This window comes from Mauremys mutica, chromosome 2 (assembly GCF_020497125.1).
Source record: "Mauremys mutica isolate MM-2020 ecotype Southern chromosome 2, ASM2049712v1, whole genome shotgun sequence".
NCBI lineage: Eukaryota > Metazoa > Chordata > Testudines > Geoemydidae > Mauremys > Mauremys mutica.
In genome coordinates this window covers 100,607,695-100,632,668 of record NC_059073.1, presented here as the reverse complement: position 1 = coordinate 100,632,668, position 24,974 = coordinate 100,607,695, and positions in this window count along the sequence as shown.

Sequence of the window (24,974 nt, the reverse complement as noted above, 5' to 3'; positions counted from 1 at the left end):
CTTGAATACCAATGTAGTGAGTGGTACAACAGCCTGAATAGAATAATAAACCACAACACCATGTTTCTAACTGAAAAAGCAAAACTGGAAAATTTTCTAAAATGGACAATTATAGAAGACTTCAACCTCCAGAATTTAAATCTGGCATGTTTCCAAGCACTAAGATTAAAGAAAAAGGTTTTTTAAAAAATAATAAAGAAATTATCACTATCACGGCCTTGTCATAAGACTGTATTGTTCAAAAAAGTAGGGACATTCTCTTTGGCATTCCTTTTACAAAAACCTAAGCACAAGATTCTTGGCTCCGCTTCTTGAGTCAACTTTTGCCCCCTTGCATGTGCACCAGTTGAGATAGCTGCATATGCAAGTCTGAAGGGACAGATTCATTTAATGTTATGCCATTTCTAGCACTTAGCAAGATCACCAAAAAATGGTTAAATTTAATTAGGTGAGACCCTTCATCGAGCTTATTTTCTAAATTGTTTTCTTTGTGTGTTTAGAAACTTAATAGGGGAGCTTACTCACTGGTATTCAGAGGCAGAATTTCACCTGTGGAAAAATCCAGTCCCTTTAATGTTCTCAAGTTAAGAAAAAGAAAAAAAACCCACACTACAGTGTTTGTGAACCTTGATATTTTAGTTCAACTTTCTAATCAATAGCTTAATAGCAACTACTGCAGCCTTTAGTCCCTAAGTGAGAGCTGGCATTTAACTAATCTAATCAGCTGAGAACATTTAGATCTATAGAGTCAGAGCTATTACACTTGCTGAAAAACAGGATATATTTCTGGAACAAGGGACACATTCGTCAACCACGGCTGTGTCTTACATAGGGTTTTGGATCTTACAAATATGTTGTTGTATTACCTGGTAATATTTATTGCTAAATAAATAAGACTTGAAGCTATCATGAACTTACCCTATTGAGTGTATGTTCATATAATGAAGGAAACATGTTTAGGTAGCCCTTCTGCACCAATGTAAGGGGGTTCTTCCTTCAAAAGATTAAAACATCTGCCCTTAAACAAAGAACATCACCATTATCAGGAAGGGAAGGATCTGGGAGAAAAAATGGACTTTAGAGGCACAGAGGTAAAGAGCTACCTCTCAAACCATCCAGAAGCATTTTGTTGTTTTGAAGGTGGATTTGTTCTGGTTTTGCAACATGTTGTTGCACAAAAGGGCTTTCCTTATCACCTTTCCCCGCCTTTCTTCTCTTTTGAATATATATTTGTTTTTAGTAAGAACCTACTACCTATTAAGGATAATCAAATAAGAAACTCCCTCTGAATCATTGATTAGGTCCGAGACCCAAAGTTTGGATTCAGATTGAGCTTCCTTATACGTCCAGTGTTTAGGACTCTGCCCACTGATGCTCTTAATTTTTTCTTCTTCTTCTAGAGCCAGACTTAAGTGAAATTTTTGGAAGATGTTGTAATGTCTTTTACTTTACATTTTGCAACTTCTTAACTTTTAGGTTCTGCTCAGTCCTGGACTCAGATGTTTTTGAAATATCATGGTAAAAGCTCATCTTTTGTCCATTCTAGCCAAAGCGTGTGGACTCAAAAGGTTCAAGTATTTTCTTTAAGCATCCAAACTTTTGTTTGCTTCTATGAATAGAGCCTGAATTCTGAAGTCAATGTTAGGCCATCACTGCTACAGATTTCCAGTCTAAGGTGATGTCTGCAATAATACTTATTACAGTATAACTTATGTTGCTCAGCAACGTAAGTTACACGACCTAAGCACCAGTGTAGACAATGCTATGTTGGCAGTTTAGCTTCTCCCGCTGACATAGCCACCATCACTTGTGGGGCTGGAGTGCTGAATTGACAAGAGAGCTCTCTCTCGTCGGCTTACAGCAGTTACCTTAGAGAGCTTCCAGCAGCACAGCCGCATAACTGCAACTCCGCCACTGTAAACTGTCTAATGTAGTTGTAGCCTGATTATATGATTGCTACTGACCTTTAGGAGTGGTGCCTTCTGGGATAAAACATATGTTGCAACTGGAAAGCCCCGATTTGAGGTTACGCACAGGCATACCAGCTTAAAATAAATAAATTGCACGATCAACCTGGTATAGCAAAACAAACAGAAAGGCAAAGGAATCCAATGTAAAGGCTACTCTGTGAAAATGTTATATAAAAACAACATACACCATGAAAACCAAATAATTCAGGTGGTGAATTTGGTCCATTTGTGGGTTGATTGTTTGACTGTTTGTTCTCTGTGTATAGGCTGAATAGCTGGGCTTGGGCCCCCTGAGTGTAAGCCCTTTGAGCTTTGATCAGCCCAGCTATTTGAAGGGTCTCAGTGGTTAATCTGTCCCTAATGGTGAGGGGTGGAACTGAATTTAACAGGGAAGATTTTGTATAAAAAGTCACTTGCTAAGTGAACTTGAGAGCTGCGGAGAGAGGCAGCTAATGGGGGAATTTAATTGAGAGAGGAAGCATGAGAGGCTGTCCTTGCAGGTTCAGCAATATGTGTCAAGCGATGCAAGAGTGGTAGTGGCCTGCATCGGATGTGCTGTGTTTTCTTTCCTGCCTGAAAACAGAAGGGATTTCCTGGGCATGAAGCGCAAGTTGTTGGGTATGATGGAGAATAAGGTTCTTGGAGTGGAGGGACAAGTTAAGATGCTACTAAGAACCAGAGAAGCTGAGGACGTCCTAGACAACCAGATTTGAGAATCACCAGTACCCCAGGTTCAAGGAAGAATGGAGATGGTCATAAATGAATTGGTGAGAAAGGATGCCTAGAACTTTGTAACCACCAGAGGCAAGCAGTCACAGCAGCATTCTACACAGTTAGAGATAGATGAGGATGTGCAGACTGTGGACACCAGAAAGAAAAGAAAGAGGAGGATTTCCATACAGCTAGAAGTTTCAAATGGATACCAGATTCTCAACATGAAAACAGTTGAAGTTACCTCTTGAGGTCCAGCTGGTCCAAGGGAATAGAGACATGTAAGGGACATCCATGTGGATCACAGCTTGGCCAAACCTCTAAGAAAATCAAGCTTGCCTGTAAAACGTCCTCTGACCATCCAAGAAAAACAGACAATCATTGTTGGAGAGTCAATGCTCAGAAGTATCTAGAGAACATTCTGCAAGGGACAGGAGGACAACAGGTGTGGTGCCTTCCTGGAGCACAAGATGTAACTCTAAGGCCTGGTCTACACTATGAGTTTAGATCGAATTTAGCAGCGCTAAATTGAATAACCCTGCACCCGTCCACACAACAAAGCCATTTACTTTGACATAAAGGGCTCTTAAAATCGAGTTTTGTACTCCTCCCTGACGAGGGGAGTAGTGCTGAAATCGACATTGCCAGTTTGAATTAGGGTTAGTGTGGAGCTATCCCACAGTGCACCATTGTGACCGCTCTGGACAGCAATCTGAACTCAGATGCACTACCCAGGTAGACAGGAAAAGCCCCGGGAACTTTTGAATTTCATTTCCTGTTTGCCCAGCCTGGAGTGCTGATCAGCACAGGTGACCATGCAGAGCTCATCAGCACAGGTAACCATGCAGTCCGAGAATCGAAAAAGAGCTCCAGCATGGACCGTGCGGGAGGTACTGAATCTGACTACTGTATGGGGAGATGATTCCGTGCTAGCAGAACTACGTTCCAAAAGACGAAATGCCAAAACATTTGAAAAAGTCTCCAAGGGCATGATGGAGAGAGGACACAATAGGGACTCACTACAGTGCTGCGTGAAAGTTAAGGAGATCAGACAAGTGTACCAAAAAACCAAAGAAGCAAGCAGACGGTCCGGTGCAGAGCCACAGACATGTCGCTTCTACGCTGAGGTGCATGCAATTCTAGGGGGGGCCGCCACCACTACCCCACCCCTGTCCGTGGATTCTGAGGAGGGGGTACTCTCAGCCATGCCTGAGGATTTTGTGGATGGGGAAGATGAGGAGGAGGAGGAGGAGGACGACGAGCTTGTGGAGAACACATAGCACACCGTTCTCCCCAACAGCCAGGATCTTTTTCTCAGCCTGACTGAAGTAGCCTCCCAAGGCAGTATCTTGGACCATGAAGCCATAGAAGGGACTTCTGGTGAGTGTACATTTGTAAATATAAAACATGGTTTAAAAGCAAATGTTTTTTAATGATTAATTTGCCCTGAGGACTTGGGATGCATTTGCGGCCAGTACAGCTACTGGAAAAGTCCGTTAACATGTCTGGGGATGGAGTGGAAATCCTCCAGGGACATCTCCATGAAGCTCTCCTGGAGGCACTCCAAAAGCCTTTGCAGAAGGTTTCTGGGCAGGGCAGCCTTATTCCATCCTCCGTGGTAGGACACTTTACCACGCTATGCTAGTAGCAAATAATCTGGTATCATTGCATGACAAAGCCTGGCAGCATATGGTCCCGGTGTTTGCTGGCATTCAAGCAACATCCGTTCTTTATCTCGCTGTGTTTCCTCAGGAGAGTGATATTGTTCATGGTAACCTGGTTGAAATATGAGAATTTTAATTAAGGGGACAGAGGTGGCTGTTCCTACGGGGCTGTTTGCCTGTGGCTGAAAAGAAATCCTTCCCTGTAGTTAGCCAAGCCAGGAGGGGGGGAGGGCATTGACGCTGAGCTGTTCACTTTTGTCTAGCAGGGATCTTCCCTGATACCAGCCACGTGGTGGGAGGAGGGGTATAGTGATCATCCCAGAGAATTGGATGGGTGGAGGGTTAGTTTAGTTTCTGCTGCTGCACGTTAACACGAAAACCGCAGCACTCAATGGGCTTTGCTTGGTATGGGAAAGGAGGGTGCTGCTTTTAGGAAGGTTGCAGAAGCCGAAAGACAATGGCTTACCATGGCCGCATGCAAGCCGAATTCTGTTGCCTAGCCCTGCGTCTGTGATCTCTAACACCAAAGCCAGAGGCACTCAATATTAAGATGCAAAATGTGACCTTGTACCAAAATCACATGTGCTATGTAATGTGAATAGTGTTGTTCACCGTGAAAGAGTATACTCATTCTGTAAAATGTATCTTTTTTTTAAAATAATTCTCTCCTTTTTTTCCCTCCCACAGCTGCAAATTTTTCAAGCATCCCTCCTCCGTCCCAAAGGCTATCTCAGATTAGGCGGTGAAAAAAACTCAAGTGAGATGAAATGTTCTTTGAGATCATGCAGTCAACCCGCAGTGAAAGAGCTTATTTGAATGAGTGGAAGGACACAGTATCACAATACAGGAAAGCGGCCAACGAACGTGAGGACAGGAGGGATGAACGTGAGGACAGGAGGGACACTCGAGATGAGAGGTGGCGGCAGGAAGATCAGAGGAGGCTGGATGCAATGCTGGAGCTACTGCGGGATCAAACGGACATGCTCCGGCATCTGGTGGAACTTCAGGAATGGCAGCAGGATCACAGAGTGCTGCTGCAGCCCCTGTATAACCGCCCTCCCCCCTATGTTCCATAGCCTCCTCACCCAGACACCCAAGAATGCAGGGAGAGAGGCTCCATGCACCCTGCCACTCCACCACAGTGGACAGCCCAAGCAAAAGGCTGTCATTCAACAAGTTTTGAAGTGGCCTTTTCCTTTCTTCTCTCCTCCCACACCCTACCCAGGCTACCTTGTCAGTTCTCTCCTTATTTTTATAGTCAATTAATAAAGAATACATGTTTTTTGATAGTGACTTTATTTCCTTTGAAAGCAAGCTGTGATCGAAGAGGGGAGGGTGGGTGGCTTACAGGGAATGAGTAAATCAAAGGGGGCAGGTTTTCATCAAGGAGAAACAAACAGAACTCTCACACCATAGCCTGGCCAGTCATGAAACTGGTTTTCAAAGCTTCTCTGATGCGCACCGCTTCCTAGTATGCTCTTCTAATCACCCTGGTATCTAGCTGCGCGTAATCAGTGGCCAGACGATTTGCCTCAATCTCCCACCCAGCCATAAATGTCTCCCCCTTACTCTCACAGAGATTGTGGAGCACACAGCAAGCAGCAATAACAATGGGAATATTGGTTTGGCTGAGGTCTGAGTGAGTCAGTAAAGTGTGCCTGTGACCCTTTAAACATCCAAATGCACATTCTACCACCATTCTGCACTTACTCAGTCTATAGTTGAACAGGTCCTGACTACTGTCCAGGCTGTCTGTGTATGGCTTCATGAACCATGGCATTAAGGGGTAGGCTGGGTCCCCAAGGATAACTATAGCCATTTGAACATCCCCAGTGGTTATTTTTTGGTCTGGGAAGTAAATCACTTGCTGCAGCCATTTAAACAGAGTAGTGTTCCTGAAGACGTGAGCGTCATGAACCCTTCCCGGCCATCCCACGTTGATGTTGGTGAAACGTCCCTTGTGTTCCACTGGTGCTTGCAGCACCATTGAAAAGTACCCCTTGCGGTTTATGTACTGGCTGCCCTGGTGCTCCCGTGCCAAGACAGGGATATGGGTTCCGTCTATTGCCCCACCACAGTTAGGGAATCCCATTGCAAAAGCCATCCAATATGACCTGCACATGTCCCAGAGTCGCTACCTTTGGTAGCAGCAGTTCAGTGATTGCTTTGGCTACTTGCATCACAGCAGTCCCCACAGTAGATTTGCCCACTCCAAATTGATTCCTGACTGACCAGTAGCTGTCTGGCATTGCAAGCTTCCACAGGACTATCGCCACTCGCTTCTCAACTGTGAGGGCAGCTCTCATCTTGGTATTCTGGCGTTTCAGGACAGGGGAAAGCAAGTCACAAAGTTCCATGAGAGTGGCCCTACGCATACGAAAGTTTCACAGCCACTGTGAATCGTTCCACACCTGCAACGCTATGCAGTCTCACCAGTCTGTGCTTGTTTCCCGGGCCCAGAATCAGCGTTCCACGGCATGAACCTGCCCCATTAACACCATGATCTCCAAAGCACCGGGGCCCGCGGTTTGAGATAATTCTGTGTCCATGTCCTCATCATTCTTGTTGCCGCACTGCTGCCACCTCCTCGCCTGGTTTTGCAGGTTCTGGTTCAGCATAAACTGCAAGATAATGCGCAAGGTGTTTACAAAGTTCATGACTGCTGCGTTGAGCTGAGCGGGCTCCATGCTTGCCGTGGTATGGCATCTGCACAGGTAACCCAGGAAAAAAGGTGCAAAACGGTTGTCTGCCGTTGCTTTCATGGAGGGAGGGAGGGAAAGGGGGGCCTGATGACATGTACCCAGAACCAACCGCGACAATGTTTTTTGCCCCATCAGGCATTGGGATCTCAACCCAGAATTCCAATGGGCAAGGGAGACTGTGGGAACTATGAGATAGCTACGGGATAGCTACCCACAGTGCAACACTCGGGAAGTCAACGCTAGCCTCGGTACTATGGATGCACACTGCCGAATTAATGTGCTTAGTGTGGCTGCATGCACTCAACTTTATATAATCTGTTTCCAAAAATCGAATTCTGTAAAATTGGAGTAATCCCATATTGTAGACATACCCTAAGATTGGATAGGCCGCTGAACTCGACAGAAAAGGATCCATTAATGATGGTTCATATAAGCACGAATGACAACACATCGAGATATCTCACAGACGGTACGGGAACTTGAAAGCTTGCTGAAGAAAAATGTTCAAGCAATCTTCTCTGAAATCCTTCCTGTCCCACAAGCAAATGAAGAAAGAAGATTCTGGAAGTGAATTGCTGGATGGGTAAGTAGCATAGGGTGGAGGACTCTGGTTTTGTGGAAGTTTGGTCCACCGTCTATGGGGAGAGGGGTTGCGTAATTTGAATGGCCTACAGCTCAGTAGAAGGGGGACAAATCTCGGTGGGGACAGACTGGCTAGAGTTGTCCAAAGGAGGTTAAACTAATAGCAAAAAAAGGAGAGTAAAAAGGGGGAATATACGAACACTCATCAGAAAATTGAGATGCTGAGAACAAAATTAATCAAGAAACTAAAGGACGTGAAGAGAGGAAATTCATGAATTTCCTATATGCTCATACTAGGAGCCTGGGTAACAAACAAAAAAGGAATTGAAATTGCTCATTTATGAGCATAATTTCAATCTAGTTGGTGCCACTGAAGCCTGGTGGGATGATTCACTTACCCATTGATTTTAACATTGCAGTTATTACCTATTTAGGAAGGATTAAGTTGGCAAAAACGCAGTGGGAGTGGCTCTCTGTGTGTTTAAAAAAAAAAGGCATTACCTGTTTGTGTCACTGTTAACACAGAAGATTATTTTGAATGCTTATGGATCATTGTCCTAACTGCTAAAGAACAACATGGGGAACTAGTTGGTGTGTGTTACAGACCACCAAATCACACTAAGGAGCAGAAATAGCAGCTCCTTATGAACCATGTGATCATAGGGGCTTTCAATTTGACAGCCATATGCTGGAGGTCTGATTCTGCCAGTATTAAAACATACTTTGGAATTTTTAAACAATATATATGACAATTTCCTAAGTGAAAAAGACTTGCAGCCAACGTAGGGGAATTTTATGTTAGACATTATCCTAACAAATAAAAAAGAAATGATCATAGAACTAAAAGTTAATCTCTGACTGAACGTGACTTGATTACATTTATAATGTGTAATCAAATTAAAGTACAGACCATTTTACTTACACACACGCACACACACATTGCTTTAATAGGGCCAATTTCATAAAGCTGAAAACAATTATGAGCCAAATAATTTGGGAGAAAGAATTTAATCAGACAAATGTGAATGATCATTGGGAATCACTTAAGAACATCTTACTGAATGCCCCAAAAAGCCACAATCGAGGAAGAATGTTGTGCTAGTTAAAAAGAGCAACCTGGTTTAGAAGGAAGTGAAGGCAGCTGTAAAATAGATATAGATATATAAACAAATGGAAGAAAGGAGAAGTGTATAGTAAAGAATATGAATCAGAAGTTAAGAATGGTAGAAAATTAATAAGGGGAGTCAAGGGACACAAGGAAAGTCTATGGCCAGCAGAATTAAGAACCGAAAGGATTAAAAAAAAAACCTGAGGAAGAATTATCAATAATTATTCCTAAAAGGCAGAAGTGTGCAATAAATATTTGTTCTGAATTTGGAGAAAAAGCAGATGCAGTCTCACCATATGATGATGATAGCATTCTTTTCCTTCTACTAGTATCTCTGGTGAATGGTAAACAGACGATAGTAAAGTTCAACATTTTTACATCAGCAGATCCAGATAACTAGATTTCAAGAGTTTTAAAAGAGCTGGATGAGGAGCTTGCTGAATCATTAATGATGATTTTCAGTAAGTCTTGGAGCACTGGGGACATTCCAGAAGACTGGGAAGAAGTTAATGTTGTTCCAATTTTTTTAAAAGGGCAAACGGGATGATATGGTTAATTATAGGCCTGTCAGCCTTACATCGATTCTGTGGAAAATAATGGAGCAGCTGATTTGGGACTCAGTTAATATAGAGCTAAATGACAATAATGTAACTAATGGAAAACTAATTTGTCATCAGTTTATGGAAAATAGTTCCTTTCAAACTAACTTGATCTCTTTTGTGATGAGATTACAGTCAAATGGGAAAAGGTACAAAAGAAGGGGATGCCAAAATGTCTTCTAGTAAAATAAGATTTGCCATACCAAATCAGACCACTGGTATTCTACATCATTTGGTTCATAAAGGTGATAGTGTTGACATAATATACTTAAACTTCTATATGGAGTTTTGAGTTGGTATCTCACAAAAATTTGAATAAAAAACTAAAATGATATAAAATGAATATAGCACACATTAAATGCATTAAAAACTAGCTAACTGATAGGTCTCAAATTGTAAGTGTAAACGGAATCATCATTGAGCAGATCTGTTTCCAGTGGGATCAAACAGAGATTTGTTCTTGGCCCTCTGCTATTTAACATCTTTATCAGCGACCTGGAAGAAAACATCAAATAATCACTGATTAAGTGAGCAAATGACACAAACATTGGGGGTATGGTAAAAAATGAAGAGGACAGGTCACTGATTCAGAGTGATCTGGATTGTTTGGTAAACTGGGCACAAGCAAACAATATGTGTTTCAATATAGCTAAATGTAAATATATACACCTAGGAATAAAGAATGTAGGCCATGCATATAGAATGGGGCAGCCCTATCCTAAGGAATCAGCAACTCTGAAAAAAAGATTTTGGGGTTGTGATGTCTAATCAGCTGAAAATCAGCTCCTAATGTGACTGAGCTAATGTAATCATGGAATACACAAATAGAGGAATCCTGAGTCTGAGTAGAGATGTTATTTCACCTTTGTATTAGGCATGGGTGTGACCACTGCAGGGAAACTCTGTCCAGTTCTGATGCCCACTATTCAAGAAGGATGTTGATAAATTGGAGAGGGTTCAGAGAAGAGCCACACAAAAAAAACATGATTAAAGGATTAGAAAACATGCCATTTAGTGATTGAGCTCCTTGAATCTATCTATTTTGCTTAACAAAGAGAAGGTAAGGAGTGACTTGATTGCAGTCTATAAATATCTGCATGGAGAACAAATATTGAATAAGGCTCTTCAATCTAGCAAAAAAAGGAATAACATGATCCAATAGCTAAAAGTTAAAACTAGACAAATTCTGACTGGAAATATGTAACATTTTCTAAAAGATATGCTCTAAGATTTCTTTTTATTTGGGAGGAGGAGAAAGTTTCATGGCCTGTGTTGTACAGGAGGTCAAACTAGATGATCACAATAGTCCCTTCTGGCCTAAGAATCAATGACTCTTACATTTTGACACTAGAAAACATATTTGTCTCACACAGGTATTTGAGTGATACACCCTGCAATCTTTTTTCAGGAACCAGAAGTGAGAAGGTGACAGCATGGTGTTTATGCTCCTCCATCCATCCCCTTTCTTATCTGCTTTGTCATCTTGGAATGGATGATGTTTCAGCCTTATCCCCTGCTGTTGGTGTCTCCTTGTTCTTTAGGCCACTGGAGGCCATGTATACTGCTATCTTTGTTTCTTGTGAGATCTCATCTCAAGGTAGCCAGGTAGGCCGGTATTCCAAATCTATTCATATCTTGATTTCTGTGGACTATTGGAAATTCAATTCCCATCTCAAAGCCATAGGACAAGTAGTCACTTTCACAAGTCCCATTGTTCTACAGCTTTAAAAGTGTCAAAGGCACTCTGAGTCCCAGAGTTGGCTGTCATATAGTAAATTCTTTCCCCCTCCTGCTGTTCCTGCTAGTCAAATGGGAAAAGGTACATAAGAAGGGGATGCCAAAATGTCTTCTAGTAAAATAAGATTTGCCATACCAAATCAGACCACTGGTATTCTACATCATTTACAGTACCAGATGCTTTAAAGGAAGGCAACCTCTCCTCATATTATGTACTTATCCAGTTGTGCAATGCTATAGATTGTTGTTGAGCTGAAGTGGAATCCCTTCTGACTCCTGAACAAAGAGGGTGAACTTTTGTCCTGAGTTTCACTCTATAGCCTACACTGTCTCCAATACATTAACTGGAAGTGACACAGGAGTTTTAACTGGATTGTAAAAGGTGGAAGGTAGTAGAAAGTGGTCTAATGTCTCTGTCAGTGTTCTGAGGTGAACTCCAACTCTATCCCCACCGTGGTCTCCTCAAGGGCACCTCAGGACAACAGCCATCACCTCTCTATGGGTAGGCACCTGCGTCCCTCTTCCTGCAGACTAGGAATTCAACCTTACAGTCCCTCTGCACTTAACTGTGATTATCCCAGCAGGTCTGACCTTAGTCTAACACCAGCAGGTTGCTCTCTCTGAGGGATAGTGATAGGGTTACCAGTGATCAGCCAGCTTTCACAGAGAATGTGTTTGTTTAGGATAAAAGCATTACAGAGAACACACACTATAAAATAACAAACAGTCTAACTTACCAGATGCCATCCACATTCCAGACTAAGCTTGATAAATTTATGGAGGGGATGGTATGATGGGATAGCCTAATTTTGGCAATTAATTTGGCAATTGATCTTTGATTATCAGCAGGTAAGTATGCCCAGTGGTCTGTGATGGGATGTTAGATGGGTTGGGATCTGAGTTACTACAGAGAATTCTTTCCTGGGTGCTGGCTGGTGAGTCTTGCCCACATGATCAGGGTTTAACTGATCGCCATATTTGGGGTCGGGAAGGAATTTTCCTCCAGGGCAGATTGGCAGAGGCCCTGGAGGTTTTTCGCCTTCCTCTGCAGCATGGGGCACGGGTCACTTTCTGGAGGATTCTCTGCAGCTTGAGGTCTTCAAACCGCAATTTGAGGACTTCGATAATTCAGACATAGGCTAGGGGTTTGTTATAGAAGTGGATGGGTGGGATTCTGTGGCCTGCGTTGTGCAGGAGGTCAGACTAGATGATCATAATGGTCCCTTCTGACCTTAAAGTCTATGAGTCTATGAGACCCTGGCAGGTTCCAGTCCTTCAGATCCTACCAGCAGGAGTTTGTCCTCTTGGTAGAATCTCATCTCTATTTTTGGATCAAAATGAGAGCTCTTTTAATTTGGTCAGTCTGGCCCTTTATACCAAAACCTGCTCTTTGTCCTCTGGACCTCTTGAACCCAGCCTGAGCCAGTATAAGCCATTTTCAATAACTCAAGGGGTGGGGGTACTTCTCTGGAGTTGTTTCTCAGTCCTGGGATCTGCAGTAATTCCCCTCACACACATGCAGTTTAATTCTTAGAAAGCTTGGTAAGCCATCCCCAATGTACCAGTTGCATTTTGGAGATTTTGCCTTTTATGATAGTGTAAAAGCCATAATCTGTTAGTTTTGTTTTTTATATGCAGTATATAAGATGCTTCTCCCACAGCTCAACTTATGGTTGCTTTAATGTAGTATTTATTGTTCAATTTTCCTTTACGTTGTTTTTATGGAGGTGATTTTTTTAAAGTTAGCACAAAGCTTCCATTGATATTATCAGGTCTTCAGGCTCCCATTCCCCTACTCATGAGACAAAGTTCAGGACCTGAATCACTCTGTCAGTCTCAATCTTTTGCTTCAGCTCTTCATTCTGGATCCCCTGTTCTGTCATTGTATTTATGTGCTTGCAAATAACAAGAAGCACTGGTTCACACGTGAGGCCATTTACTGCTCTTGGCCGATGGCAGAGCAGTCAATGGGAGTTGTTTACAGGGATTGAGGACACTTAAGGATTTGTGCAAAACTTCACTGGTTAACTGGAGCATGACAAAAAGAAACTACAGTTCCCCCTCAAAAAACAAAATCCAAACCTTTCTTAACATCAATAATACTAATAACTAAGGACTTGATCCCCTAAAAAAGTCTTACTATTGTGAGTATTCCATTTTTGTGCTAGTTGGACCATTGTAGCCTTTAGGGTTACCCGAGGTGAATGAGGGTTTGTAGGTTTAACTTAGTTAAATTGAGCACCATTCATCCAGAGTTTACTTCTGCCTCTGTAATCCCTACCTGCTTTTATAGCTTCTTGGACTGACAGCAAGAATAACTTGGAATAGGCCCGAGGCTGCTCTAAATTACCCGGCTATCAAACTAGTGTACTGCCAGCACCAACACAGAAAAACCCAAAGATGGATTAAAGTCATCACTGCAGTCCCTTCTGAGTTGCACTATGCATTCTTCAGCTGTAAGTGGGTTTATATCTTTACTCCAGAAAATAAAAAAAAACCTTTAAAGAACTATTGTTGTATAAGTACGATATTATTGTATGATAAAATGAAGATCGTGGGAGTAATGGTAAATTCTTTTGAACATTTACAGCAAGATGGATTGTAGTACATTTTTCTTTTTACTCTGAATGGTTGTAAAGACAGAGAACTGATGTAGCTTCTATAGATTTTCTGAGAAGAGGGAGAGGGCGGAGAGCAGAATTTGTTTTCAGGTGGGTCTATAAAAGCCTTTGTACAAAGACCTTGCTGATCCAAAGATGGGGATAGGGGGAGATATCATTAGAGGGAATTCTGCCATGGTTCTACATTCAGGAGGAATAGCTCACTAACATGAGATTGTTTTAACATCAAGTCCTAGAGGATACAGATGATAATGTTTTGAGGAGGTTAAATGGGATGTTGAGTTACACAAGTAGAAGAGCTGAAATGTCTAAGGATTGTATTCCCCTCTTACCCACCTGCTTTCAGATGTGTGCTATTCCAGCCCCAGCACAATGGGGAGATGTTAAACACACACTAGATGAGTCATTGGTAAAGCCAATACAGTGATTTGTGTGGATGCTCTGGAGCTTCGTAGCCACTTCTATTACAACCTAGAGAGAATATCCAAAAGGCCCCACTGCTCCACCTCTCCCATAGCCCCCAAGTACAAAAAACTCCCTTTAAAAACTGTCGGACATGTGATCCAAGGGCAGTAGAAGGGAAAAAATAAACCTTCCCTTATTTCATACATTCAGCTTAAGCATCACAAAATCAAAGACACAGAAAAGAGAAAGTAGATCTGTTTCAGGCATTCTAAGAAATACTCTTTCCCAGTTTCTTGTTTCCTTAGCTCAGATCTATACTAAAAATGTTTGCCAATATAGTAATGTTGGCTAAGGGTGTGATTTTGTTATGACATTTTTATACTGGTAACAGCACAAAAATGGTTTTTTTCCGGTACAGCTTATTTTTCTCAGGGAACTAGTATAAGCCATACCAGCAAAAATACTACATTTAAACATAACATTTTCCCTTGCAAAGGAAGGGATATGAGGGCAACTGTACCATTCACTTTCTCCATGTTTCACCTGCTAAGGCAGGTCTTCTTGGAGATGAGGGAGGTGGCCCGATGTTCTTGTACTCCCAATGTGGCCTTCATGGAGTGCTGGATTTGCATGCTCCCCCATTACCTCTGCTGTTTTTGAAGTGTCCTCTTTTATTCAGCATAGCACAAATCCAACAACTGAAGACGCATCCACCCAACCAGCCTTCTACAGCGTTCGATTTACTTACTTACATACATACATAAAATAAGCATCCCTAAGAAATGCCAGAGAAAACAGTGTCTTGATAATGGCTGCCGATAAGGACAAAGAGAAGGTATCTAACTAATATAAAATACAATACCATAATTGACCTATGATACATTTTGCAAAAGGGAAAATCCCCTCTGTATGACAGTAGTCTGTATTAATACTGGGAGAACTGAAACAAATCATTAGCCTATGACTATGTGATAGTAGTGCCTGAGGTTCTGATCCTGCAATCACACAAGTTCTTAACTTTACTCATGTAAGTATTTTCACTTATTTCAATAGGAGCACTCCTATGGGTAAAGTTCCCTATGTAAGTGTTTCAAGGACTGGAGCCTTAAAATACTGAGTAGTTATTCACAGTGTATCTTATTTTGCAAATTTAGATCCCATTGCCTCTTTTAAAAAAACAAAGAAGTTATATATTCAAAATACATTAAAATAATAAGCCTCACAAAACAAGAACAAGTAGAGTTTGCCGTTCTCTTTAACTTCAATTTGCATGGGTATTGCCATTTGTGACACATTGTATAGTACTGTATCCCACATAATTCTTAGAATCCCTCAGAAGAGTGCAGTCTGTGACGGGATCCCCAGTGTGCAGTCTGGGTCTGCTCTGCCCCTTAACTCTCCAGCCTGGGCTCTCTCTCTCACAATGCCTCACTAGTGACCAGCAGCAAACCCCTCCAGGTGCTGTTATCACTCAGTACAACCACATGTAGCCCCAAACTCAGCAAGATTTCATGAATGCTCCCAGACCCACTCACGAATCATATAGAGAAGGCACGAGCCGAATCCCCCTGGCTCCCAGCCTTCATCTTGAGCAGTGCAAGCCTATTAATTGGTTCACCACTTCATTAATGGAAAGTGGATGTACACCAGCCTTTGCCAAACCTGAGCAGATTTACCGAATGCTTCAGGAAAACTCACTGGTAAAGATAGACAGTAAAACAAGTTTATTGAATACAAAAGATGTATTTTAAGTGATTATAATTGATAGGCAAAAAGTAAGAGTTCATTACCAAAAATATATATATATATATAAGTACGCAGTCTAAACTCTCAACCCTATTAGACTGGGCAGCATCTAGATTAAGCAGTTTTTCTCACCCTGCTGGTTATTGCCATTCATAGTACACAGGTTTCACCCTTGCAACCTGGGCCAGTCTCCTCTGTTGGAGACTTCAGACTTCTGAGCTTCCTTGTTGCTTGTGGCATAGGCCGGGGAGGGAGAAAAGGTGAAGCATGGGGCCACTGTGTTCTGTTTTATACCCTTAGTCCATGTGCTTGGAGAACACAAGTCCAGGCATGTCTGGTGGGCACTGCTGAGTTACCAGGCAAGGTTGAGCAATTTCCCTGGTATAGCCTTGTGTAAGTGAGTCATTGAATTGTAGCTCCCTTGCTAGTCAATGATTGTTGATGGGTTCTTTGACACCCTGCCCAGGTGTTGGTTACTTTCCTTGCTGTTGTCTCTGGGGAGCTAATATCTGGCCAATTCCCCAATTTACAGCATTTTTAGTGACCACTATCCAACATAATCTCATAACTTCATATGCACTAATGATATACATATTTAGATAGAACAATGACTTTCAACAGATCATAGCCTTTCCCCTGATACCTCACACAGCCTGCTTTATATGCAGTATCACAATTATATATAGATGAGGAATATGGGGGTTACAGGGTGGTCCTTTGTGGTATAGAGTGTCACACAGTGTATAGGGGCTTGAGTACACATGCAGGTAGATATGAATTTAAAGCGCTATTGCTAGTCTGGAATAGTCTATTTCCCCATGTAGACAAGCCCTAGGAGGCACAATAGTGCCTCAAGAATAGAATGGAATCCTTAAGGCTGAAATTCCTGGCTTCTGTGGGGATTTTAGTCAGGTCCTTAAAGTTGTTTTAACACACTGTTTTCTATTTAATTTTCTTAAAGTGAAGAAATTGTATGAAGCAGAGTTAGCACTCATCATTCTGTCAACTTTTAGCTAGCTTCTTCAAGTATCACTTCAATATATATTAAAACTATTACTATGGATGATTAATGGGATTTTTAAACACACAAAAAATTCCCTTTTAGCTTAAACTTTGAAGAAAAGTAGCTAAATTATTCAATTTATATAATTGAGAGTTTAATAATTAATAAGTTCTTGTACATCTTTACATGCATTTCTACTACTACACCAATATGAGGAGCTAAATTACTACTTTCAGCTTTTACTTTTTTGAACTTGCCTTATTTGACTAGATCCTTTTAACAGAAAGAAAAAAACCCATTAAACAATAAATTATGAAAACTTTATTAAAGAGGAGCAAGAAAGATATTGAAATGTATAAATCTAACTCATCTGGCATCAGTTGTGTCATTTTATTTGTGACATCAGAGTTGCCTGTTTGGAATTTCATATTCCTAAATAGAAGAGAATATAAGAGTTCTAATTCAAAGCATCAGTCACAGAAAATGAACATAACCTCTGTCACTGCTGAATCAGGCCATCAATTTATTGCTTTGTAAAAGCAATCAGCAAGCTATCAAGCAATAAAGTGTATGAGATAAGTGCTTCGTTTGAGACAGCACAACCATTGACAATGATATACTGATGGAGAGTAGCAACTATTTTCCAGCATGGTATGCCTATTTCTTGTTAAAAGCCCTGTACTGTGCAACAGATGTGAAATATGTTTCTTATTATTATGGACCAATCTAGTTTGTTTAATAGTCTTGTATGCCATTTAGACATGCTGTCTTATTTAATGAGGTTATAGTTGCACTCCTTTGCTTTCTGTGTGTTTCATTTGGGGGAAGTACAACTGCAAACTGTTTTACATTCAGTTTTCCAAGGGACAGTGAGCACCTGGACACTTGTTTTCAGCATCTTATTATGGGAAGCATAGGATGGCTGCAGCAAATTGCAAGATCACTAAAATACTGTCACTTCATACAAATATTTTACATTGTATTAACAAGATGTGATTGGCCATTTTATAGAAATCTGCTTTGTGTTTTTCCACTCTTCTCACTTCTGTTTGTTCCTGGTAAAAGAGAGAATTATGTAGAAACATAGCAGAATATCTTTTAGTCAATACATCTAATCTGCACATATGAGATAGATATGATACATGTGCATGGTAAATTCTGCAACCCTTATCTGTTCTTTTTCAGGAGGTCTTTTCCATATCATTTGTGCTAGAAAAACTGAGTGGCCTCAAGAACAATGAGCTAGTATAAATAAAGCTTCAGATAGGACCTACAGTATCCTTAGGTAAATTGGTTCCATTTTCAAGCCTTCAATCTTAAAGCCTGATAAATGTATGACTTTGTTCATAGAACATTTAAATATTATTTTAGCTTTCTTGATGCATTAATATTAAATATCAAAGTTGCTTCCATTGTTAATAACTTATTAAATACAATTTTTAATCAGTCATGGGCATATTTATCCCTGATTCATTTACCTTTTTAATGTGATTGTTATTTTGAGATTGTTTACATATTTTAATTTGCTAGAAATTCATTTTGTATCTACATCACTTTTATTTAAAACACTGATTGACTGTGGCCTGCTTTTTTATATATATATACTATCCTTTGGTAGGATTTATCACTGATGTTTACTGGCACATAAAAGCTTGAATATTTTTTTTAAGTATTTTACGATTCTGTTAACTGAGTACACAGGTAATTGTCAGAGTTTGTTGATATGGAAGCCAGATAGTTTTGAGTGCTTATCCAGCAAAATGCTTAAGCACATGCTTAAGTTTCTATTTACAAATATTAACTAACTAGCCTCACAATACCCCTTTGAAGAAAGTAAGTATTATACCTACATATTAGGTGAGTAAATTGAGACACAGATGCATTGTCATTTCCCCAAGATCAAGTGATGATTGAGTGGCAAACTAGGAATGTGAAACAGAAATCCTCATTCTCAGGTCTGTTGTATTCAAAATATTATATTGTGATCCTCACCATACTGTGAGTACCTCTAGAAATCCAGTAAGCAACACGACTAACAGCTGTCACATTTTGTTTGTTTTCTTATCCTCTCCCCAGGAGAGTGGAGAATTTTGGTAAGGATTGCTATATATTAATAATAGAGAATGCAAAGTTAAAGAACTGCAGCTTTCAGTTGGAGAGGAAGGTGAGGAGGTTTGTGATGATCCTTGGTTCTTGGGGAGGGGGAGCTCGTTCCACAGCTTTGGACTGGCCCCAAGGAAGTTCTGTCTCCTACACTGATGAGCTTATCGTCTTTTGCACTTACTTTTCAGTTACCATTCACTCCAGTAATGTTCACACATCAGTGGAAGAACAGAAAAAGCTTGGGGTCTGAAGTCTTATCCATATGCCCAGTAAACAAACTGTTTAGATAATCAGTCTGTTGATTTGAAATCTCCTAGCAATAGATTCTATTTTAAATTGAGCTGGTTGAAAAATGCTGACAATTTTTCACCTAAATAAATAAACAAACAAGCATAGAATTTCATTTTTTCTAACCCTTAAACTGGTTAAAAAATGGAAGTAGTACAAAAAAGGGATAAAATTTTGAAAACGAGACTATTTGACCAGTTCTAATTTGAAAATGTTTCTCTCATCTGTTTTCCTCTTTTTTAGAGAAGAGGTGATTGGATTTATAGCATAGGCAAAGAAGGAGCCTGTTTTAGGGGTTAAGATTAATTTCCACCACCAAATGTAAATTTTAAATTAGGATTATACCTTAAAAATGATTTAAAAATATTGCCCATGTGTGAGAGATGCCACCATGCTCAATTAACTGCTTCCTCCTCATGCACCATTCACAATGCCAGTGGCTCAAAACTGATATGTTGATAGTCAGCCAATTAAATGGGCTTTACCTAGTCATGGATCATCTTCAGCTACACCTACAACTAAAGATTTACTTGAGGTCCTGATGCCAATGTTTAAAAATTAGTGTAGGGCCTGAATTAAGCAGTATGACAGAATATGCATTCAAGATGCAGCTGGTGATTCATATTAACTTGTTCAAGTTGTATATATTTTGTCTTTTCAAGTCCTCCATAAAACTTAACCCTCTCCCCATCCCAACAAACTTTACTCCTAACATGAAAAATAAAGGGTCCAAACTATCCTGTAAATTGTATGCCCACAATTTCCTCTAGAGTCTAAGATGGATGGGCCCAAGATTTTTTAACCTCTGTGACAGGGCATCAACCCATTCCTTTCTCTTTTCTAGACACAAACTACTCCAAGATCTTCTGGTCAAACATCCCTTGTGCAATTTATTTACAGGGGTCTCCCCACCACCTTTACAGACTTGTGCAGCTCTGTATTTACAAGCTTACAATCTTTAGCTCATTCAGCCAAAGAGAGGGGGAGACAGATGGTATCTTCCCCTGAGAGTGCTCTCCTGACTTTCAAAAGTGTCCAGAAGACAAGCCCAATCCTGCAAGATGCTGATGGCTTCCAATGATCATTGACTTGTATGGATGTTGGGGGATTGCAGAAAGTCAGAGGAACAAAAGGTTGACCCATGGTAATCTGTTTCTGCCATGCATTTTATCTCCTATGACGTTGAAGGGCCAAATTCAATCTTTAAGTTCTTCTGACACAAGCTGGTGGAATATAGGCTGAGGCTGAGAAGTCTGCCTAGAGGAAGAGGATAGTGTTATAAGCTGTGCCCATCCATTCCCCTGCTCGGTGTAGGGCCAGAGAATGTTTGGTGCAGTGCTTGAAGTGGAGGCTATAAGATTATCAGGGGCCAGAGGTTGCCTAGCTGGCAAAACACATTAAAGCTCTAACATGGTGGCAATAAGAGTTTGAGTGGGGACTGATTAAGCACATTTTTAAAGAAGTTTATTTTAAAAAGTTCTCCAGATACATAACTGCACGGTGGTTCTGGGACCTAAGTACATTTTGTATTCAATTAATTTCTAATCCATGTCAAAAAAAGTAATTGTACCATTCAAGCTGTCCTCCCTCCCAAATAGCTCCTATTATTATATTAAAAGCAGCATTTATTTGTTTCCGCTTGATAGCACAGGGTCAACTAAATGCACAAGATCTGTCTCTTTAGCTCATTATGTGTTAAGAAAACTTATTAAAAACTCAAGCGTTTTGTTAATCTAGGATCTTCTGAAACCCCAGTAATGATCCTGCCTGGAGTTTCAGAAACAGAACACTGATTTAAAAAAAAATAAAACCATACAAATGTTTCTGGCTCAAATCAAAACCCTCTGTCATGGGGAGCTGTTTGAAAAAATGGATTCCAGACCAAAATCTAAAATGTTCTGATTCTGGAGTATATATGGAACAGAGATCTGTGTAGGGAACACCCTATCACTGGTACTGCAAGAACAGCACCACCTTCCAGTGCTCTCCAGCTCAAATTCAAGTTGTTGCTTTTAATCTATTAAATCCTTCCTTGTTTGGGTCCTGGGTGTCTTAGCACTTCTCTACATGTGAAAATTTATACCACAGTAAGAAAAGGTGTAAGTTTAAACTGATATATTTATACCAGAATAATTCCATGTGGACACTCCTATTTCAGAATAAGAGTATCTTTTTCCTTGGTGTATTGCATGTCTTTTTGGAAGTGTTAAAGCATATAAAGGCCTCTTTTATTCCAGAATAAAAGCATCCACACCAGGAGCTATACTGGTATAACTATATTGGTTCAACTACACCAGGACAATTCTATTAGTATGACTGCTAAAACTTTCCTGTGCAGACAAAGCCCTACACTATCCCCTCTTTCCCTACCTTGCTCTAAGAATTGAGATCAACTGGGATACTTAAATTGACATTGCCCAGCTTTGTAAAGATCATGGGTTTGGGAATACTAAGTTATCAGTGGAGAGATCTTGCCTTAGAAGTTTGCTTGCCCCTTGGCTTTAGGGTTGCCACCTGTCCAGGTTTTCCCAAGATCATCCCTGTTTGATAATAGCTGCCCTGGGAAATCTGTAAGGGTTCTCAGTGCAGACTGCCAGCAGTCCAGTTTTGTGGGCTGAGGATCACTCAGATGTCCTGGGATCTTGTACATCAGACAGGGAAACCCTACTTGGTGCAAAAGAGACAGAGTTTATTGATTTGTTGGTTGATATGCTGTGGGATTTTTTTTTAATTGCGTGTGTGTGTCTGTGTGTGTATGTGTGTGTATATATATAGACACCAGGTTCATAATGCAAATTATAAAATACAATAAACCTGTTGCAAAAGTTAAAAGCTGGAGTAACAGTGTAATTTTATGGCCTGTGTTATATAGGGGATCAGACTAGATGAATTCCTTATTTCTTTTGGCAATGAATCTATGAATAAGCATTTATACAAAGCTTTAAACTCTTTGGGTTCTCTTGTTTAAATATCCTCAAAATATGCCTAGAATGAATTAAAAATTCCTACCAATAAAAATTAAACAATAGCAGAAAAAAGAGCAATACGAAATTTTAATTATATATAAAATACTGTTCCTGCCTAGAATTACCTTATTAAAAACAATAGAAAAATATCTTCCCCATCCTTGGAAGACTCATATGAGTAAGTTCTTAAGTTCCTAAGCTTTCCATCTGTTACTGGATACACTCTTCCTAGTCAAGCATTAATTAGTCCATTAGACACATTATGAAGAACCAGCCTGGGGAGAATACTGCACTGCCCTTCTACAAAATGTCAGTATTTACAAGCAAGAAGTATAAATGTGCTTGTGAAACAAAACCTTAGATCATAATTTTGAAAGTGTGCAAGAGAGGGGAAGGTTTGGAGCAATGAAGAAAATGGTGATGTAAGCCTGAAGCTAGATAAATCAAAGTAGTGAGTGAAACAAATAGACTGGTTTGAGTTTTAAAACACAGAAAAGACACAGGTTAATTTTCACTCTTTCACCCTTCCTATCTATGCACACCTATGTGTGTCCATGCTTTGCAGGTGTACCACTGGTAAGTGTGTTACAGGGCCTCTCTGTGCTAATCTACACAGGATATGAGTTGCTTCACCTCTCAGCTATTGGCTCTTCATCTTAAACTGAGCAGTTTGTGCCTTTAGCTCTGGAGGTCCCCAATTCAGTTCCCAGTTTGTTGGGCAAGAGAGTGGCCATCATATGTACACCTGCTTACATAGAATTATAGAAGTGTAGAATTGGCAGGGACCTCAATAGGTTGTCTAGTTCAGTCCCCGGCACTCAAAGCCAGACTAAATAATAACTAGACCATTCCTGACAGCTGTTTGTCTAACCTGTTTTAAAAACCTCAAATGATGGAAATTCTACAGCCTCCCTAGGCAATTTGTTCAGTGTTTAACTACCCTGATAGTTAGGAGGTTTTTCTAACATCCAACCTAAACTGCCCTTGCTGCAATTTAAGCCCATTGCTTCTTGTCCTATCCTCAGAGGTTAAGGAGAACTATTTTCACCCTCCTCCTCGTAACAACCTTTTATGTAATTGAAAACTGTGATCAGTCATCTTTTCTCCACACTAAACAAACCCAATCTTTTCTCATAGGTCATGTTTTCTAAACCATTAATCATTTTCATTGCTCTTCTCTGGACTTTCTCCAATTTATCCACATCTTTCCTGAAACGTGGTGCCCAGAACTGGACAGAGTACTCCATTTAAGGCATTACCAGTGTGGAGTTGAGTGGAAGAATTACTTTGCGTGTGTTTCTTACAACACTCCTGCTGCTACATCCCAGAATGATGTTTGCATTTTTTGCAACAATGTTACACTGTTGACTCTGACTTAGTTTGTGATCCAGTGTAATCCCCAGTATCCCTTCCTAGGCAGTCATTTCCTATTTTGTATGACTGCAATTGATCTTTCCTAAGTGGAGTGCTTTGCATTTCTTCTTACTGAATTTCATCCTATTTATTTCAGGCCATTTCTCCAATTTGTCCAGATCATTTTGAATTTTAATCCTATCCTACAGCACTTGTAACCCCTTCCAGCTTGTTATCATCCACAAACTTTGTGTATTCTTCATGCCATTATCTAAATCATTTATGAAGATATTGAACAGAACTGGACCCAGGACCAATTCCTGTGAGACCCCACTCTATATGCCCTTTAAAATCCTGTAGCATGACGTCAGTATATAAAAGTTTTTTGCAACTGCACAAAGCTGCTGCTTGTCTTTGAAATTACATGTCTAGGCTAGCTAGGGGCTCTACTGGAATTTGCTCCTTAGCACTACTGCTGCCACCTGTGATGCACAAAAACCTCGGATATCTGGGATGATCCTGAGCCCATAATACTGAGCAACTGGCAGTGTGTACAGAGAACTGTTACAGATTTCCCAGGTCAGCTACCTCAGAAAAGGGCTAATCTTGGGAAAACCTGAACCAGGTGGCAATCTTTTTTACACATATTTTGAAAATGGTTTCTGTTAAAATGACATTGTTTTCTCTCTCCATGGGATTTATGTCATATGCAATCTTTTTAACCACTTCTCTAATGGCTGGCTGTAGATCTAAATATCAAGCCTGAGTTCTTTCTGCCTCTTATATTATCAACAGTAACAGAAGCTCTGCAATCCAGATTTAGCTGAGAATAGTTGGTGATACATAACACAGAAGAGAATCCAGCTTGCTCTTTTATAGGTCTATTGGCTCGGCAGTGCTAATGATGATAAAACCTTGCTTTTTGTTAGTAATACACAGGGAGCAGATGTGGAGAATACAAAGGTGCTTACCTGACCACAAGTGTCAGTGGGTGCAAAGAAAAGAGTATAGTGAAGGACCCTCAAATATGGCACTCTTTTAGTATTAGTCTTGATTTGTCAACATAGCAAACGTGGGTGGGGTTGGGGGGTGGGAGTGGAACAAACTTACTCAACATCTGAGCTTTCTGAAGATGACCCCAGCTTAATCAAAATACTTCACCAATAATTCTTTTTATGTACAATAATCCTACTGTGGTATTATTTGATTGATTTTTTCATGTTTCATGCATACAATGTATAATTATGTAAAGAAATGTATCTTCTCTTATTAGTGATAAAATGGTAATTATTGCATGATACTGTGGAATATTAATAAGAGTCTAAAATGGGCACAACAGAACTTTTTTAAAAGGGCAAATGTAGTTCTGCATGTCACTCATACTAATGAATGCTTCTTGACAGCCTGACACATACT